We start from the raw sequence: 13,974 nt of genomic DNA on the forward strand, positions 1-13,974 counted from the left end.
GAAACAACTAAGCGATAACATACGACAGGAGTGTAGTGATGCTAATGATCATAATGGTAATGAAAATCGGTATATGTATGACACATATCCTCTGTACACAACACACACCTCACAACAACAACAGTACACACACATACATATGACACCTAATTACAATCGTGGCATTTGTGCGCAGTACATTCCTTTCCATTCACCAGCCGATCACTACAATAATTACAGTGAAAGCAGTCGACATTACAATGCCAAAGAAGAAGAAAGTCTGATTAAACACCGGCAATTTCAACCTTTCATCCCAGAAAAATGCACTGAACGTCATGTAATTTTAGAAATGCGTTCCCAAGAGTATGGAGTGAACAAAAGAGAATTTCTTCAAAATGGCTCTGAGCACTATGGGACTTAACTGCTGTGGTCGTCAGTCACCTAGAACTTAGAACTACTTAAACCTAACTAACCTAAGGACATCACACACATCCATGCCCGAGGCAGGATTCGAAACTGCGACCGTAGCGGTCACGCGGTTCCAGACTGTAGCGCCTAGAACCGCTCGCACACTTCGGCCGGCGAGAATTTCTTGCGTTTTAGGTTACGTCCAGGGTGACGCAGCTGTCTGGGACTCTAATGAAGCCGACAGATGAGTGATATATGAGCAATTTGAAAGAGCTTTCGTGGCCAAATTTTGGTCGCAGTCGGTACAAGAACGTCTTAAGAAACAGATTGTGGAACAAGAGCCTTTCAATGCAAAACATGGCAATTTGCGCCGATATTTTGACAAATATTTGATTATGGGACACTTTCTCGATGAACCTGTAGCTACGCGCAATATACTCTGCACACTGGAAGCCGGATTACCTTTTAACATTAAAGAGAAGTTACTGCACATTCCAGACAATGATGCAAAATATTTTCTGACTGTGCTTGATTCTGTTGATATTTTATATGAGGATCAACGTACCGCACGACAAAACGACTGCCACAATAGGTTCGTTTGAGGCTCAAACGAAACAGCTCAAACTTTGAGCAGTTGCCAGAGAGTAGTTTTCCAGCGCGAGAAGTAAGGCGCTACTGCGCATGCGCGGCTACGATGACGTAGAACTTCAGCGCTTGATGATGATGATGTTTGGTTTATGGGGCGCTCAACTGCGTGGTTATCAGCGCCCGTACAATTACCCAATCTTTGCTCAGTCCAGTTTCGCCACTTTCCTGGATGATGATGAAATGATGAGGACAACACAAACACCCAGTCATCTCGAGGCAGGTGAAAATCCCTGACCCCGCCGGGAATCGAACCCGGGACCCCGTGCTCGGGAAGCGAGAACGCTACCGCGAGACCACGAGCGGCGGACAACTTCAGCGCTTGCTACTGGCGCTGCTCGTACACTTCCCAGCGGGCCCATTTCTGGTTGGAGTCACGTGTGAGATAGCTGATCTTCAGTTGTTACCTTTACCGTTGAGTGTCGACGATGTGCAACAGCAACGGCTTTTATGGGGCGAGGTGATGAAAAGTAATATTATTTGTTAATTAATTGTAAAAAGTGTTCTGTGTATGATAATTATGGGTAAGAATATGGAAATTCTATTATATATTTGTTATTTTCAGACTACGATGTAGTGGAAGAGTTCCTGGTTTTGTATTCACCTCGCACCCAAGAACCCTTTCGTTCATGTCCCACGCCGGAACCGTTGTGGGACAGGGAAGCTACCTTCAAAGTTATTGAATTCTATAGAATTTTTAACGCATGGAACTCAGATTGGAATGCAGTTTCATGTGTAACAGATTTCTATTAGCAAAAGGAACAATTTAGACATACCGGGAGATAGTGAGCAAATTCTGAAGCTGTGGGAAGAAATTGCTGTCACTTGTTAACTCTCGCTCCAAGAAAGAAGGTCAACACTGTGCCAGCAATGAGAAGATGCCAGTTCAACGAACATCTAACAAACAGAACTTCATTCCAAAAAGTGTCTTTGGTAAACCAACCCTGGCTGAAACGCCAAATGTTGCTAGTGCTTTGGTGCAACCTGACAGTGAAGTGTTGAGTGTACATGTTGGCTTTGACCACACTTACTCTAAGAATTAAATTTATCTGTCCTACAATTGTGTGTGCATGTTTGGGTATCATGGTTTATAGGCCTACTGGGGAAACTCGCCATGTAAAAAAAAATGAGTAACGCATCATACTCGGTACCTCAGGGTGATGTGGAAATCCGAGTGTACTTAATAAAGAAAATGTCACTGTTTGTGTGTTTCTATTGACTCATTTATCCTATTGCGTATAGTTAACAAAATGTAACTGAAATATGTACTAAACTGTAACATTAATTGGACTATGTACGTAGTCATTTCAAATGGTTTTGCTATTTTTCACAGGTAAAGTATGAGTATTCACCAGAATCCTACAGTATGAATGTTTTCCAGTTGACAACTGAATGAAGTCAAAAAGCAAAATTTGCTTGGACAAGTTGAAAATTGTTTATTCAGTTCGTTATTATTTTTTATATTAAAACAGTTCCCGAGAATCTATCTTGCTGGCTTTCTTGGTCTGATTTTCTATATTTAACATGTCGGTTATGACATGCTTGGTGATGGATGTTTTGTCACCAGGCATATGGCATCAGGTGTGTGGCTTTTAGTGACAATACTGCAGTCTATGTGTTAACAGCTTTTCGGGACCTTGAGCATGAAGTATATGCATCTAGAAGTCTTGCTTAAAAAGTGCAGCCAAAATTCTAATGTCTGTCTGAGGAATTTTCCTTTAATGGAATGTTTTTGCCCAATAATTCAGTTAATGTCTAGTAATTACTTAATGTGGTAAGTGCTATGAGGCAACACCAGCCACAGCAGAGCTGTCTGCCATGGCTGCTGGCAACTTTGTGACATTTAAGGGATAATATACAAAAGTGGGCTGTGCAAGAAGTTAAGACTAGTTTTCTTTGGTTAAAGCAATTAAAATCAAACTTGTGAAGCATGTTGAAAATCACATACTCCTCACCGTAATTTAAATGTTTACATTGAAATGGTTCTGACATGTGCATAATATATGGAAATGTTATATTTTCTTGAAACCTTACGAATCAAACCTGTTGGTTGAATAAACGTGAGTAAAAACCCATCACAGTAGCACTATATTATGCATCAATTAGCTGTAGTTACAGGATAAGTAAACATGTACAGTAAACTTTTCATACAAATTTTATTATAAAGCTTGCAAAGGTTATAGAAAAGATGGACAACAAGATAAACTTGTGTAGACATCATTGTAAATCCTTTTTTACTTCAAGAAAGCTGAATCGGATAATAATAATCTCAAGATGCCTTAAATTGCATGACACATATCACCAATCAGGTATTTTCTGTTGGAGAAATAGTCTGGTTTTTCAGAATTTTTTCATTTGTTCTTGTGAAAAACCTTGTATCAAACAGCTGTTTTTCTACAATCAATCCATTATTACATGCATGTAGTTTTGGTGACCCAATGGCAGCCATCTTAATGCTGTATGCAAACCACCAGATAAACATGTCTACATAGTTGGTCTGCATTGTGCAGGTCCCAGCAGTTTTTTATTAGATTCTGTGAATGTCTCCTTCAGTTCCATGTGGATGCCTCTGACATAAAAGTATTTTGATAATTTTATTAAATGCTTTCTTGCTGTGTTGACATATCAATGGTGACACAAGAATATTTTTACTGGATCGGGATTTGAACCCGTCACTCCTGCTGTCAAGGCAGTTGCACTGACTACTTCACTACCCAGACACAGTGCCCATCACGACTATGTGGATTACCTCAGCAAGTCTCCCATCTGACCCAAAATTCCATATGTCACTACTACTGCAGTAGTACCCTCACTACAGCAGTCCATCTCACTCGTCGTCTCCATGATATATTCCTGCAAATGGCTCTGAGTGTATGAGTGCATCTGAACTGAAGAAAGTTCCCCAATGCCAAGCTAGGCTATGTATAGATAAAATTGTATGCATGGTGACTGTTCTTTCGGCTGTCTGAAAGAATGGATACCATGCATATAATTGCAGAAATATAACTAGTTGTCTTATGACTGAGGTGTCCACGTCAGTCTGAAGAAGTCTGTGGAATCTAGTAAAAAACCTGGTGGCACCTGCATAATGCAGACCAACTATGTGATATATTTATCTGGTGGTTTATGTATAGCCTTAAGATTAATGGGATGCCGAAACTAGTTGCATATAGTAAAGAATTTATAAAAAGTAAAACAGCTGTTTGGTACAAGGTTTTTCACAAGAATTTGAAGCCAGCTGCAGTCCTGTATCCTACCTCTGACAAATTCACAAAAAGAAGAAAAAATCATTCATTGCCCTAAGAATTTCTCCAAAAATATTACCCATTACATGGAATGGCCAGATGCTGCATTCAGAACAAGAATTTTGGAGACCTATGCAGGACCAATGCCTGGTAAGTGCTAGATCAAAATATGACCTCTCCCAACACCTCTTCATTTTCTACCTCGTTTCCATTTCCTTCTTCTTCACCTAACTCTGAATTACTGTCATGGCTGCTATATAATCCGGATAAAGGCCCAACTCAGTGTTGTAGCTGGTTACTTTCTGTAGAAGAGGGCAAAAGGAAGACAGAAGTCCTAAATTTTGCATTTAAGAACTTGTTCACACAGGGTGATCATACACACACACTTGATTTTGCCCATCACACAGACTGGCATGTGATTGAACGTGAATGTGGCATCAGAGCTCACTCCCCAGAATTTACAAGAATTAGGGGACTTGAGTGCACAGACGTGGTGCCAACTCCCTCCAGAGACCTATCAAGGCTTCGCTGATTCTGTGCAAAAACGCATTGTTACTGTTATCCGTGCCGAAGATAGACATACCGGCTATTAGGTAGATGGTCAAAAGGTTCTGGTTAATCAGTGTGTGTAGCTGTACTTAGTCAAGGATAGACTGTAGCCATTCATCGAGTTGATCACTTATTTTCATTTCTTTACGAGAATATAACATCGTTTGAATCTATAAGAACAGGAAACAGTTCGCTAAAGAAATCCCACAAGCAGTATGGTGGGGTCAGTCTGGTCCCAAACTTACCTGCTCTGAACACAACCCCTTGGTTTTACGGTTCAGAGTGCAAAGTATGCACACCTAAAGCACTACAATTTTACAAGCATTCAATCTAAACATAAACAAAGTTCCCTGGCATCCGTATTAACCCATCACACTGGTTATCGGTTAGATAGGCTACACCAGATGACTTGGCAGACATTTGTAAAAGAAAGAAATGAAGGTAGTTAACTGAGGTGATGGAAAAAAAAGAGGCAAGTGAAAGTAAAGAGTAAGTATCATTGAAGTAAAGATGCACTTGAAAATGTCATAAAGGAATTAAATTTTGTGAATTAATTGTAAAAATATTTCAAAATCTTGCAGCGTACAGAAACAACTAACTCTCAGTTTATTTAAATATTACTATTTGCCTGAATAAACACTTGCATAATATTGTACATACATTATCAATAAAAAATGTTTTGGTTGCCAGCAGCTTTTCAAGAAGTATGTATCTTATATAAATTCATCCCACCAAATACAGTAATAAATTTTAAAGTGAAAGAGTTAAAATGACTGTTTCGATAGATTTCTGTAAAGTGATCGGAACAATGATGTTAACCCATTCTACAGAAATTCTGGAAGTGCTTCTTAGTATTTCAGCAGGTTATATGGTTTAATATTTTATGTACTTTTAAATTATTGATAATTTAAGTGAACACACTGAAAACAGAAAAAATTCTAATAATCCAATTAAAAATAAATACAAGCTGAAACACTAGCAGGACCATGAAACAAAAAATAAAGATTGAATTTCCATGTACAATGTACCATTATATCTGTATAGGAAGTTACTTTTATTTTTAAAATAAATGCTAAAGGAAATAGTGTGCAAGGATTAAATAATTATGGGTAAATCACCAGAAAATGTTAAGCAAACAACAGTATATGTTTTAGCCACTTTTGATGACTAATTAGTAATGCATTTCAGACATTGCCCATCATCAGAATATCTGTCCAGAAACATCACAAAATATGTATGACAAATTAAGTGTGCTTATATTCATAGGCAAATAAGTTAACATACCAGAGAAAAAAAACTTTACTTCAGAGTATCGTGCCAAGTGTTATCTATCATAACTTCGAAGCTCTCAACTCACAGCATTCTGCCATCACTTAATTAGCTATTATAACATACCACTAATTGACTTGGTTGTAGAAGTGCTGAGTTCACTTGTCATATTTTGACAGATAATTAACAAAAATCAACTGAAAAACCATAAAACAGTACATCATGTTAAATGATTTTTTATTCCTTTAGGAAAACTAATAATCACAACTGAGAGTGCAAAGACCACATTGGAACAAAAGTACAGTATTAATGCAGGTGGTATGGGCAAGAGACAGAGGGAAGGGAGGCTTCCAAATTAATCTCAGCTTATGTAAATGTGAACCAGCAATCTCTGGTATTAATAAACTTAAAATAGGGAATAGAGGCTTATTGTAAGTCTATTAGATATCACGCATACACATAATAAGTTGAAGGTGAAATTTCTTTATAGTGCATAAACAGGTTATTAAATTATTCCAGCACTTAGATAAGAACACACAATATATTCAATATAATGTTATTCGAGTGGGGAGAAGCCATCTGCCTCTGTCAAACAGTAGTAAGTCACATATTTAGCTTTTTTTGTTTGTTTTCATAATTTAAATCTTAAGTTAGAAACGGTAGGATGGATAGGGTGTGTGTTGGACACAATAGGAGCTGGCTGCAGTTCATGATTGGCTGAAGGTGCTTTTAACTATGGTCAGCTGTCTTCAGGCTGCTGCATTCAGGTGTAATGGTGGCGGAGAAACTGGTGCATTGCTTGGAACAGCTCAGGTATCATTTGTTTCACCATAGGCTCTGCTGTTGAGGCACCTTCTAGTGTATCTGATGTGGTGGGTCTGCCCTGACCATAGGGTGAGTGGCAGTCGGTAATACATTTGCATCACTTGAGGCAAAGGGTCAACATTGAGACAGGTCATTGGGACGGGTGGAGTGGACTGCACATGGTAAAGTAAGCATTCATGATCAAGGAAAGATGTAAGCAGAACACGGATTAAAGGGTCAGTAGAAGGAGGGTTTGGGCATGGAGGTGTACAAAATAAGAGCAGAAGAGAGGAATATCGTTGGATTGTGGAACTTCACTCCAGAAAATACCCTCTATGTTTTGATGGCTATCAATGTCAACACTAATAGGTAAATTTGGATATCATCTTATAATGGTTGATATTGGCAGTCATTAGATGTAGTATGATGGTCTTTGTAATACTAGTCTGTTCTGTGATTTTGGAATCAGCTGAAGACATTTTTCCTTCTACACTTGTTTTGATATATATGTACAAACAATGTTTTTTATCCTCATGAATATTATTGAATTGTTGTGTGTGTGTGCATATTCAGCAAAGCATGATATTGTTTATAATGTTTGAATTCTTTGCAGTATTAGGCATATAATATATGTATTGGCTATCTATGCAAATTCCCAGTTGGAAGTAAGTTTGCTATTAATTCAGATACAACACTACTGTATAAATTGGCATCATGCGTATGACGTAGTCCATAGTCTTGTCATAATGCTGTGACATAATCTCTTCTGTATTTGTATTTATTACGACTCAAAACCACCCCCCTGCCAGCACCATTTAGTCACTATTTATTTTACTTATACCCTTGACCAAACCTCCTCATCTTCCCACTGCTCCTTCACAATCCCCCCCCCCCTCCCTCCAAACAAACATTCTGTATATGAAATTAGGTCAATTCTGTTGAAGAAATCATCAGCAAAGTCATGAGGACAAAGACACAGCATGGCTTCCAATCTGTGGTGCAATGGGTAAGTTAGAGTGCAAATAGGCAAGGAATCAGATGAGTCTTTCTGTCACCAAGGAAAATTAAAGAAAGGTTGTGACCTGACAAACATACTCTCAGGCTCAGTGTACCAGGTATTTATAATATTCCTTGTGAGTATGGTATCAGTTATGTGGGACAGCCTATACAAACTACTGCTAATTGAAAAAATGAAAATCAGCAGTTTCCGAAAACTGTTTAGAGAGTAAATGCAAGAAAGCCTTTAAGCAGATGAGGATCTGGCCCATATTTCTAGCTGTTGGGTCTCTGTAATTACGGAAGTAGCTGAAATTAGACAACACAACAATATACACACTGGCTATGTAATTATCAGTTTATTTATTTGGTATTTTCTAATACAAGAACAGACCACATGAGGTAGTATATATGAATATAACTCAATAATTTCAAATTAATTGGTATAATAAAGCAATGCATGGAAGCATGCACGTCGGAAAGAAAAATTACAGAGAAAAACTTCACATAGTTCACCACCAATTACAAGTGATGGCACTGCAAGCTATGCTGGACAGCTTGCAAAAATGTGACATATGAATGCAGAGGGTGTTGCTTTAGCATATGCTTTCTCCATGATGTAATTTAGCCAACTGCATTGTGTCCACTGGGCATAAGTGTGAACCTCATTAATTTTATGACAGTCAGACTTGGCCCCTGACAGTAGTGATGGAGGCAGTAATCAAAAGCATGGGATTCTATTCAGATTTAATGTGGAATCGTATGAGATAACTTTTTATCCATATGAGTAAGATTATTGTGTAAAAGTGATAGTTTGACATCTTACAGAAGCCTGCTCATTGTCGTTCAGTTTTACACTCTCATGTCAATATATTAACCCCCTAATTTTATTTGGTGTTCATAAGAAGTGTGAATTTAGGATTATTTGTGAAATTAAATGCCATAATACTTGCATAGTCTGTTTCTCTGCCTGGGATTCAGAATAGAAATTTACATTCTGGTGCAAAATCATAATTTTATCCGTGATGTATGGTGCTGATCTCCATGACTGTTCCTTTATTTAACACCCTGTAGTCTAACAGGTTGCTGGCAGGCATCAGACAGAAAACTGGAAACCCCAGATATTAAATACATGTAATTACTTCTGAAACAGTGATTTACTGCCATGTGGAGTTCTGCTCCACAAACAGCCACTGCCAATGGGTCTGAAGATGACCACATAAGTGGCCGAAACCATTGACAAAAAAAAAAAAAATTCAAATTGTGATCGAGAATGATTTAAAGTAAATTATCCAAAATAAATATAAAGTAAAAGAGTATCTCATTAGCCTCCCCTCCTATAATTAATCATAATGTTTGGACTCAAGGATGCATGTACTGGATAACAGTAATGTTCATATTAAACAGATATTTAACTTTTCAGTTATATGAACAGCTGATGGTGCTCTCTAAAAATTATAAAATGGTTTGTATGAACTATTAGAGGAAACAACAGTTGAGCAAAAAAACTATTTCTAGCTTTCTGTACTCATAGTTCCTTCCCCTGGGAAAATGAATACATTTGGGAAGACTGGGAATGAGGGGAGTGTCGCTCAGACCACAAGTTGAGAGAAACCCACCTGTATTGAACACTGATGCGGTTCATTCTGTAGTACCACTTGAATTTTTGGGATCCCCACCAAGTCAGTTTAAGGAAGAAACCAAGCAGTTCAGAAGTGGGCTTCTAGATTTCTTACTGGTAGGCTCAATCAACATGCAAGTATTATGGAGATGCTTCATGAACTCAAATGAAAAAAACTTGGACAAACATGTTCTTTACATGGAACACTATTGAGAAAATTTAGAGAAATGTCATACAAGGTACCCATCACCACATACCGTATTGTAGCTAGCAGACTAGGCCCTATGTTTGTAATAGAGAATACGGAAAAGAACTATGAGTGAATGTCTAATACATTAAAACATACGGTATCACTCTGAAACTTTGTGATTTATTTCAAATGTTTTGTTACACATTTCACTGTAAATGATAAACTGTGATTACCAGTGACCTACATCTATAACAGTCTCACGATTTGGAGATGTGAGTATTGTCTAGACCTATTAATCTATTAACTATACAAACTACTGCTAATTGCTGTGTTGATCATCATCTCAAGCATGAAAAAATGAAAATCAGCAGTTTCCGAGAACTGTTTAGTGAGTAAATGTAAGAAAACCGTTAAGCAGATGAGGATCTGGTCCATATTTCTAGCTGTTGGGTCTATGTAATTACGGAAGCAGCTGAAATTAGACTGTATGATCACAACAATATACACACTGGCTATGTAATTGTCAGTTTATTTATTTGCTATTTTTAATACAAGAACAGACCACATGTTGCACATGAGGCAGCATATATGAATATAACACAATATTTTCACACAATTTCAAATTAATTAGTATAATTAAGCAATGCATGGAAGCACGCACGTCAGAAAGAAAATTAATCTAATTCCTCATTCAGCATTGTTTATCACAATGCCATATGAACATAACCCGGATTCTGAAAAACTAGACACGGTGTAGGAAGACGCAGTTCGAGCATAACAATGTCATATAGTTCCTTGTTTACATAACAACGACCAAAATTGAAGCATAACATATAGTTTGCCAGGAGCACAATATTGGGACACCCCCCTGGAAATCTATTCTATGGACTTCTCTCTAATGTTGTCCGAGGCCAAGGTTAGTTGAAGGGTGATAATTTCGTTAGTTGTGGAACTCGTAAAGGTTGGGTGCGGGATAATTGTTATGGTGACAAACGGACATATGGCATTGCCTAATATTTACGTTTGCGTTATATCTGAAGGTACCACATTTATAGCACTTCTCGCAATAGAACCTAAAAGAACAAGGTAAAATCGGAAAATATAGTTAATGAATAAACATTCAAAGAATATTTTGATACATATCATGAACAATATCATACATAAACTGCAGAAAATGCAAGGAATATGTATGTAACTTTTACATATATTTGGTCCGCTTTTCCGCATTTGCCACAGCTGCAACCGGGTTAGTCTGTCACCGCATTATCGATTATTCGCATTCGAACCAGGTTTTTACATTTAATTCCCATAAGTTAAGCTCCATTGAATAATCTGGACTTCTTTGACGATCCAAAATGACAGCTGTGGGCAATCTACATGTAATTTTTACACAACAGGTGAGCGACGTCGCTAATGTCAATTGAGCTCATTACACTTCTTGTCACCAGGCGGCACTGCTACATAAGTTCTGTCTCCCTGATGACGTCATGAGCCTCAACCAATCAGCAGACCCAATTCCCTGGCGTCCCCTAGACGCAAGTCTGCACATGCGCGAATCTGACTGCGCCAGAAACATCTTTCCGGGTAGCAACTGGCAGCTTGCTGCTACTGCTCATACAGCAAGCAACCCCACTTCCAGTAGCCAGAAAGTGGGAGAAAGCGATGCGCACGCGCGTGAGCCCGCTGATAACTGCTCAAACGAACCTGTTAACATCAGAGGCATGCAAAACGTACAGGCTAGCCAATTTAATCCTAGTGCGCCAGCCGCTGTCGATTACGTACTGCAGCAGAATCAACAGCTTCCTTCTACAAACCCATACACGGATGAAAATCAACACACTCCCCAATATGAACAATAATTATAATATATCGTACGCAACAAGCGACAACCCACAAAAGAAGGGTCGTAACAACAATTATGGATATAAAGAAACCGAAACAACAAAAACAGTTATCAACCTGAACAAAATCAACAGCAAAACTGGAACAGTAACCACGGTAATGGGTACCAAAATACCGGTCCACCACCTCATAACAACATCGACACAGGTCCATGGCAAATGCCACCACAGGCTGAACAAAATCAAAATTGGTTTTTACCCACCAATCACCAGGTAAGTCAAGGCGCTCAACCACGAAAGCCACAACATATTTGAGAGTGGAATGCACAATACCCTAATGTAAACATAATAGAAGTGTCATGTGAAACTCCACCGCCGCTTGTATCATCACCTGCACCAGTTACGACGACGTGAAACTAAACACAGACACTACTGTGCCCCAGGTCGTGGCTGAAGAAGGGTTGGAGGCGACTTCAATATCAAATCATTGTTTCATACACCCACTGATGAACAGCACAATGATTATGTAGCAGATAGTTTCAAGCAACAATCACTGTTATTTATACGCTGCAATCATGATGAGAGCTTTTCTGATGAACTGTTGCAGGAAAATACACAATGACGTTCATCTAGCAATGAAACAGTTTTAGCTACAACTACTGGTATAGTAGGAGGTATTACAACCAGTATCGTTTTGGACACAGGAGTGGTTGTGAGTGTTTTGTCTTATAATGTCTATAAGAAAATGGCTGAATTTGGACCTGTCCCAGAGATTCCTGTTCAAAAGTGTAAGATTTTAACTGCCATAGGTAATAAATCTAGTAGAATTACGACACAGGTTTTTGTGACCATTAATATAGATAATGGAACACTACAATGGTCATTACTTGTAGTCCAGAATCTTGTTACTAATTGTATTACAGATTTAGATATGTTATGTGAGAAGGACAGTAGTACTGACTTCTCGAAACATAAATGTTTCTTCAGACATAAGGTCAGTGAAATCACGATTGACTTGGATACCAGGACTCTCAGACATGACAAGAATTGTACTGAGTACAAAATTAAATTTTTGCAAGAGAGTGAGGAAACAACACAACACTCTCACCTGCGCACCTGATACAGAATATGATGATTTGAAAACAGAGATTAGCCATAAGTTAAGTGAAACCACTGCTATTACTGGTGATGAACGCAATGAGCTTTGTCAAGTATTATCTAAGTACATACACTATCACAAAACCTATAATGAACCACTATCTCAACGACCTGCGGTGTGGCAAGAACTTAAACAGATGTTAGAGTGGAATATCTTCGAACCTTCCACATCTCTCTTCTGTAGTTCATTACTTGCTGTCAAGAAACCTAACAGAGGTATTAGAGTGGTGTTGGACGCACGTGCCATAAATGAAATTATACTACCTGTACGCACTAAACCAGAAAAGTTTGAAGAATAATTACAGAAATTTTTAGATGCTAAGTACTTTTCCACGATCGACTTGAGAAATTCGTTTCGGCAAGTAGCAATCAATCCTGATTCCAAAAAATATACTGCATTCATATTCAGGGGGCGAACACATAAATTCTGTGTTCTTCCTTTTGGACTGAGCGGCAGTTCAGGCGTTTTTATTACTGCTTTGTATACCGTGCTTGGTGACGAGTTATTTGAGGCTGTTACACATTGTGATGATGATCTTTTGATAGCCACTAAGACTTGGAGTGAACATCTTGACACCATTGAAAAGATTCTGGATAAATTTGCACCAGCCAGTGTAACAGCTAACCGAAAGAAGTCAACTTTGCTATTAGTGAGATTAGGTATCTTGGACACACAATTGATGCACAAGGTATACGCCCTGGTCCAGGTAAGTTGGACACTATTAGGAATTTTTCTAGTCCTCACACTAAAAAAACTGAAGTCATTTGTAGGACTCTGTTATTTCTTTTGACGTCCTGTCATTTCTTTTGACGTTTCCTGTCACAACAATTACTGAACAGTAAGCATCTCCTATATTTACTTAAGAAGAATCAGGTATGGATCCGGCCTGAGCAGTGCCAGCAAGATTTTGATAACTTTAAGCACGCATTGGTCATTGCAAACATTTTAGACCATGCAGACTTTAGATTTTTGTATGATGTGTGACGTGTCATGCAATGGCTTGGGTTGATTGTCATTGGATTTGCAAGCTGTACTTTAAGTGAATGTGAATGTACTTGTTCAGCCATTGAACTTGAAACTCTTCCTATTGTCTGAGCTTTCAGAAAGTTTAATTATTATCTGTGTGGTAAACACACAAAAATTTATACAGATCACTGAGCTCTGACATTTTTGTTAACATGTAAGTCAGTTCATCCTAGACTAACTTGCTGGGCTTTATCTATACAGAATTACTCATTTGAGATTGTATACAATGAAGGCAACATCCT

This window comes from Schistocerca cancellata, chromosome 3 (assembly GCF_023864275.1).
Source record: "Schistocerca cancellata isolate TAMUIC-IGC-003103 chromosome 3, iqSchCanc2.1, whole genome shotgun sequence".
NCBI lineage: Eukaryota > Metazoa > Arthropoda > Insecta > Orthoptera > Acrididae > Schistocerca > Schistocerca cancellata.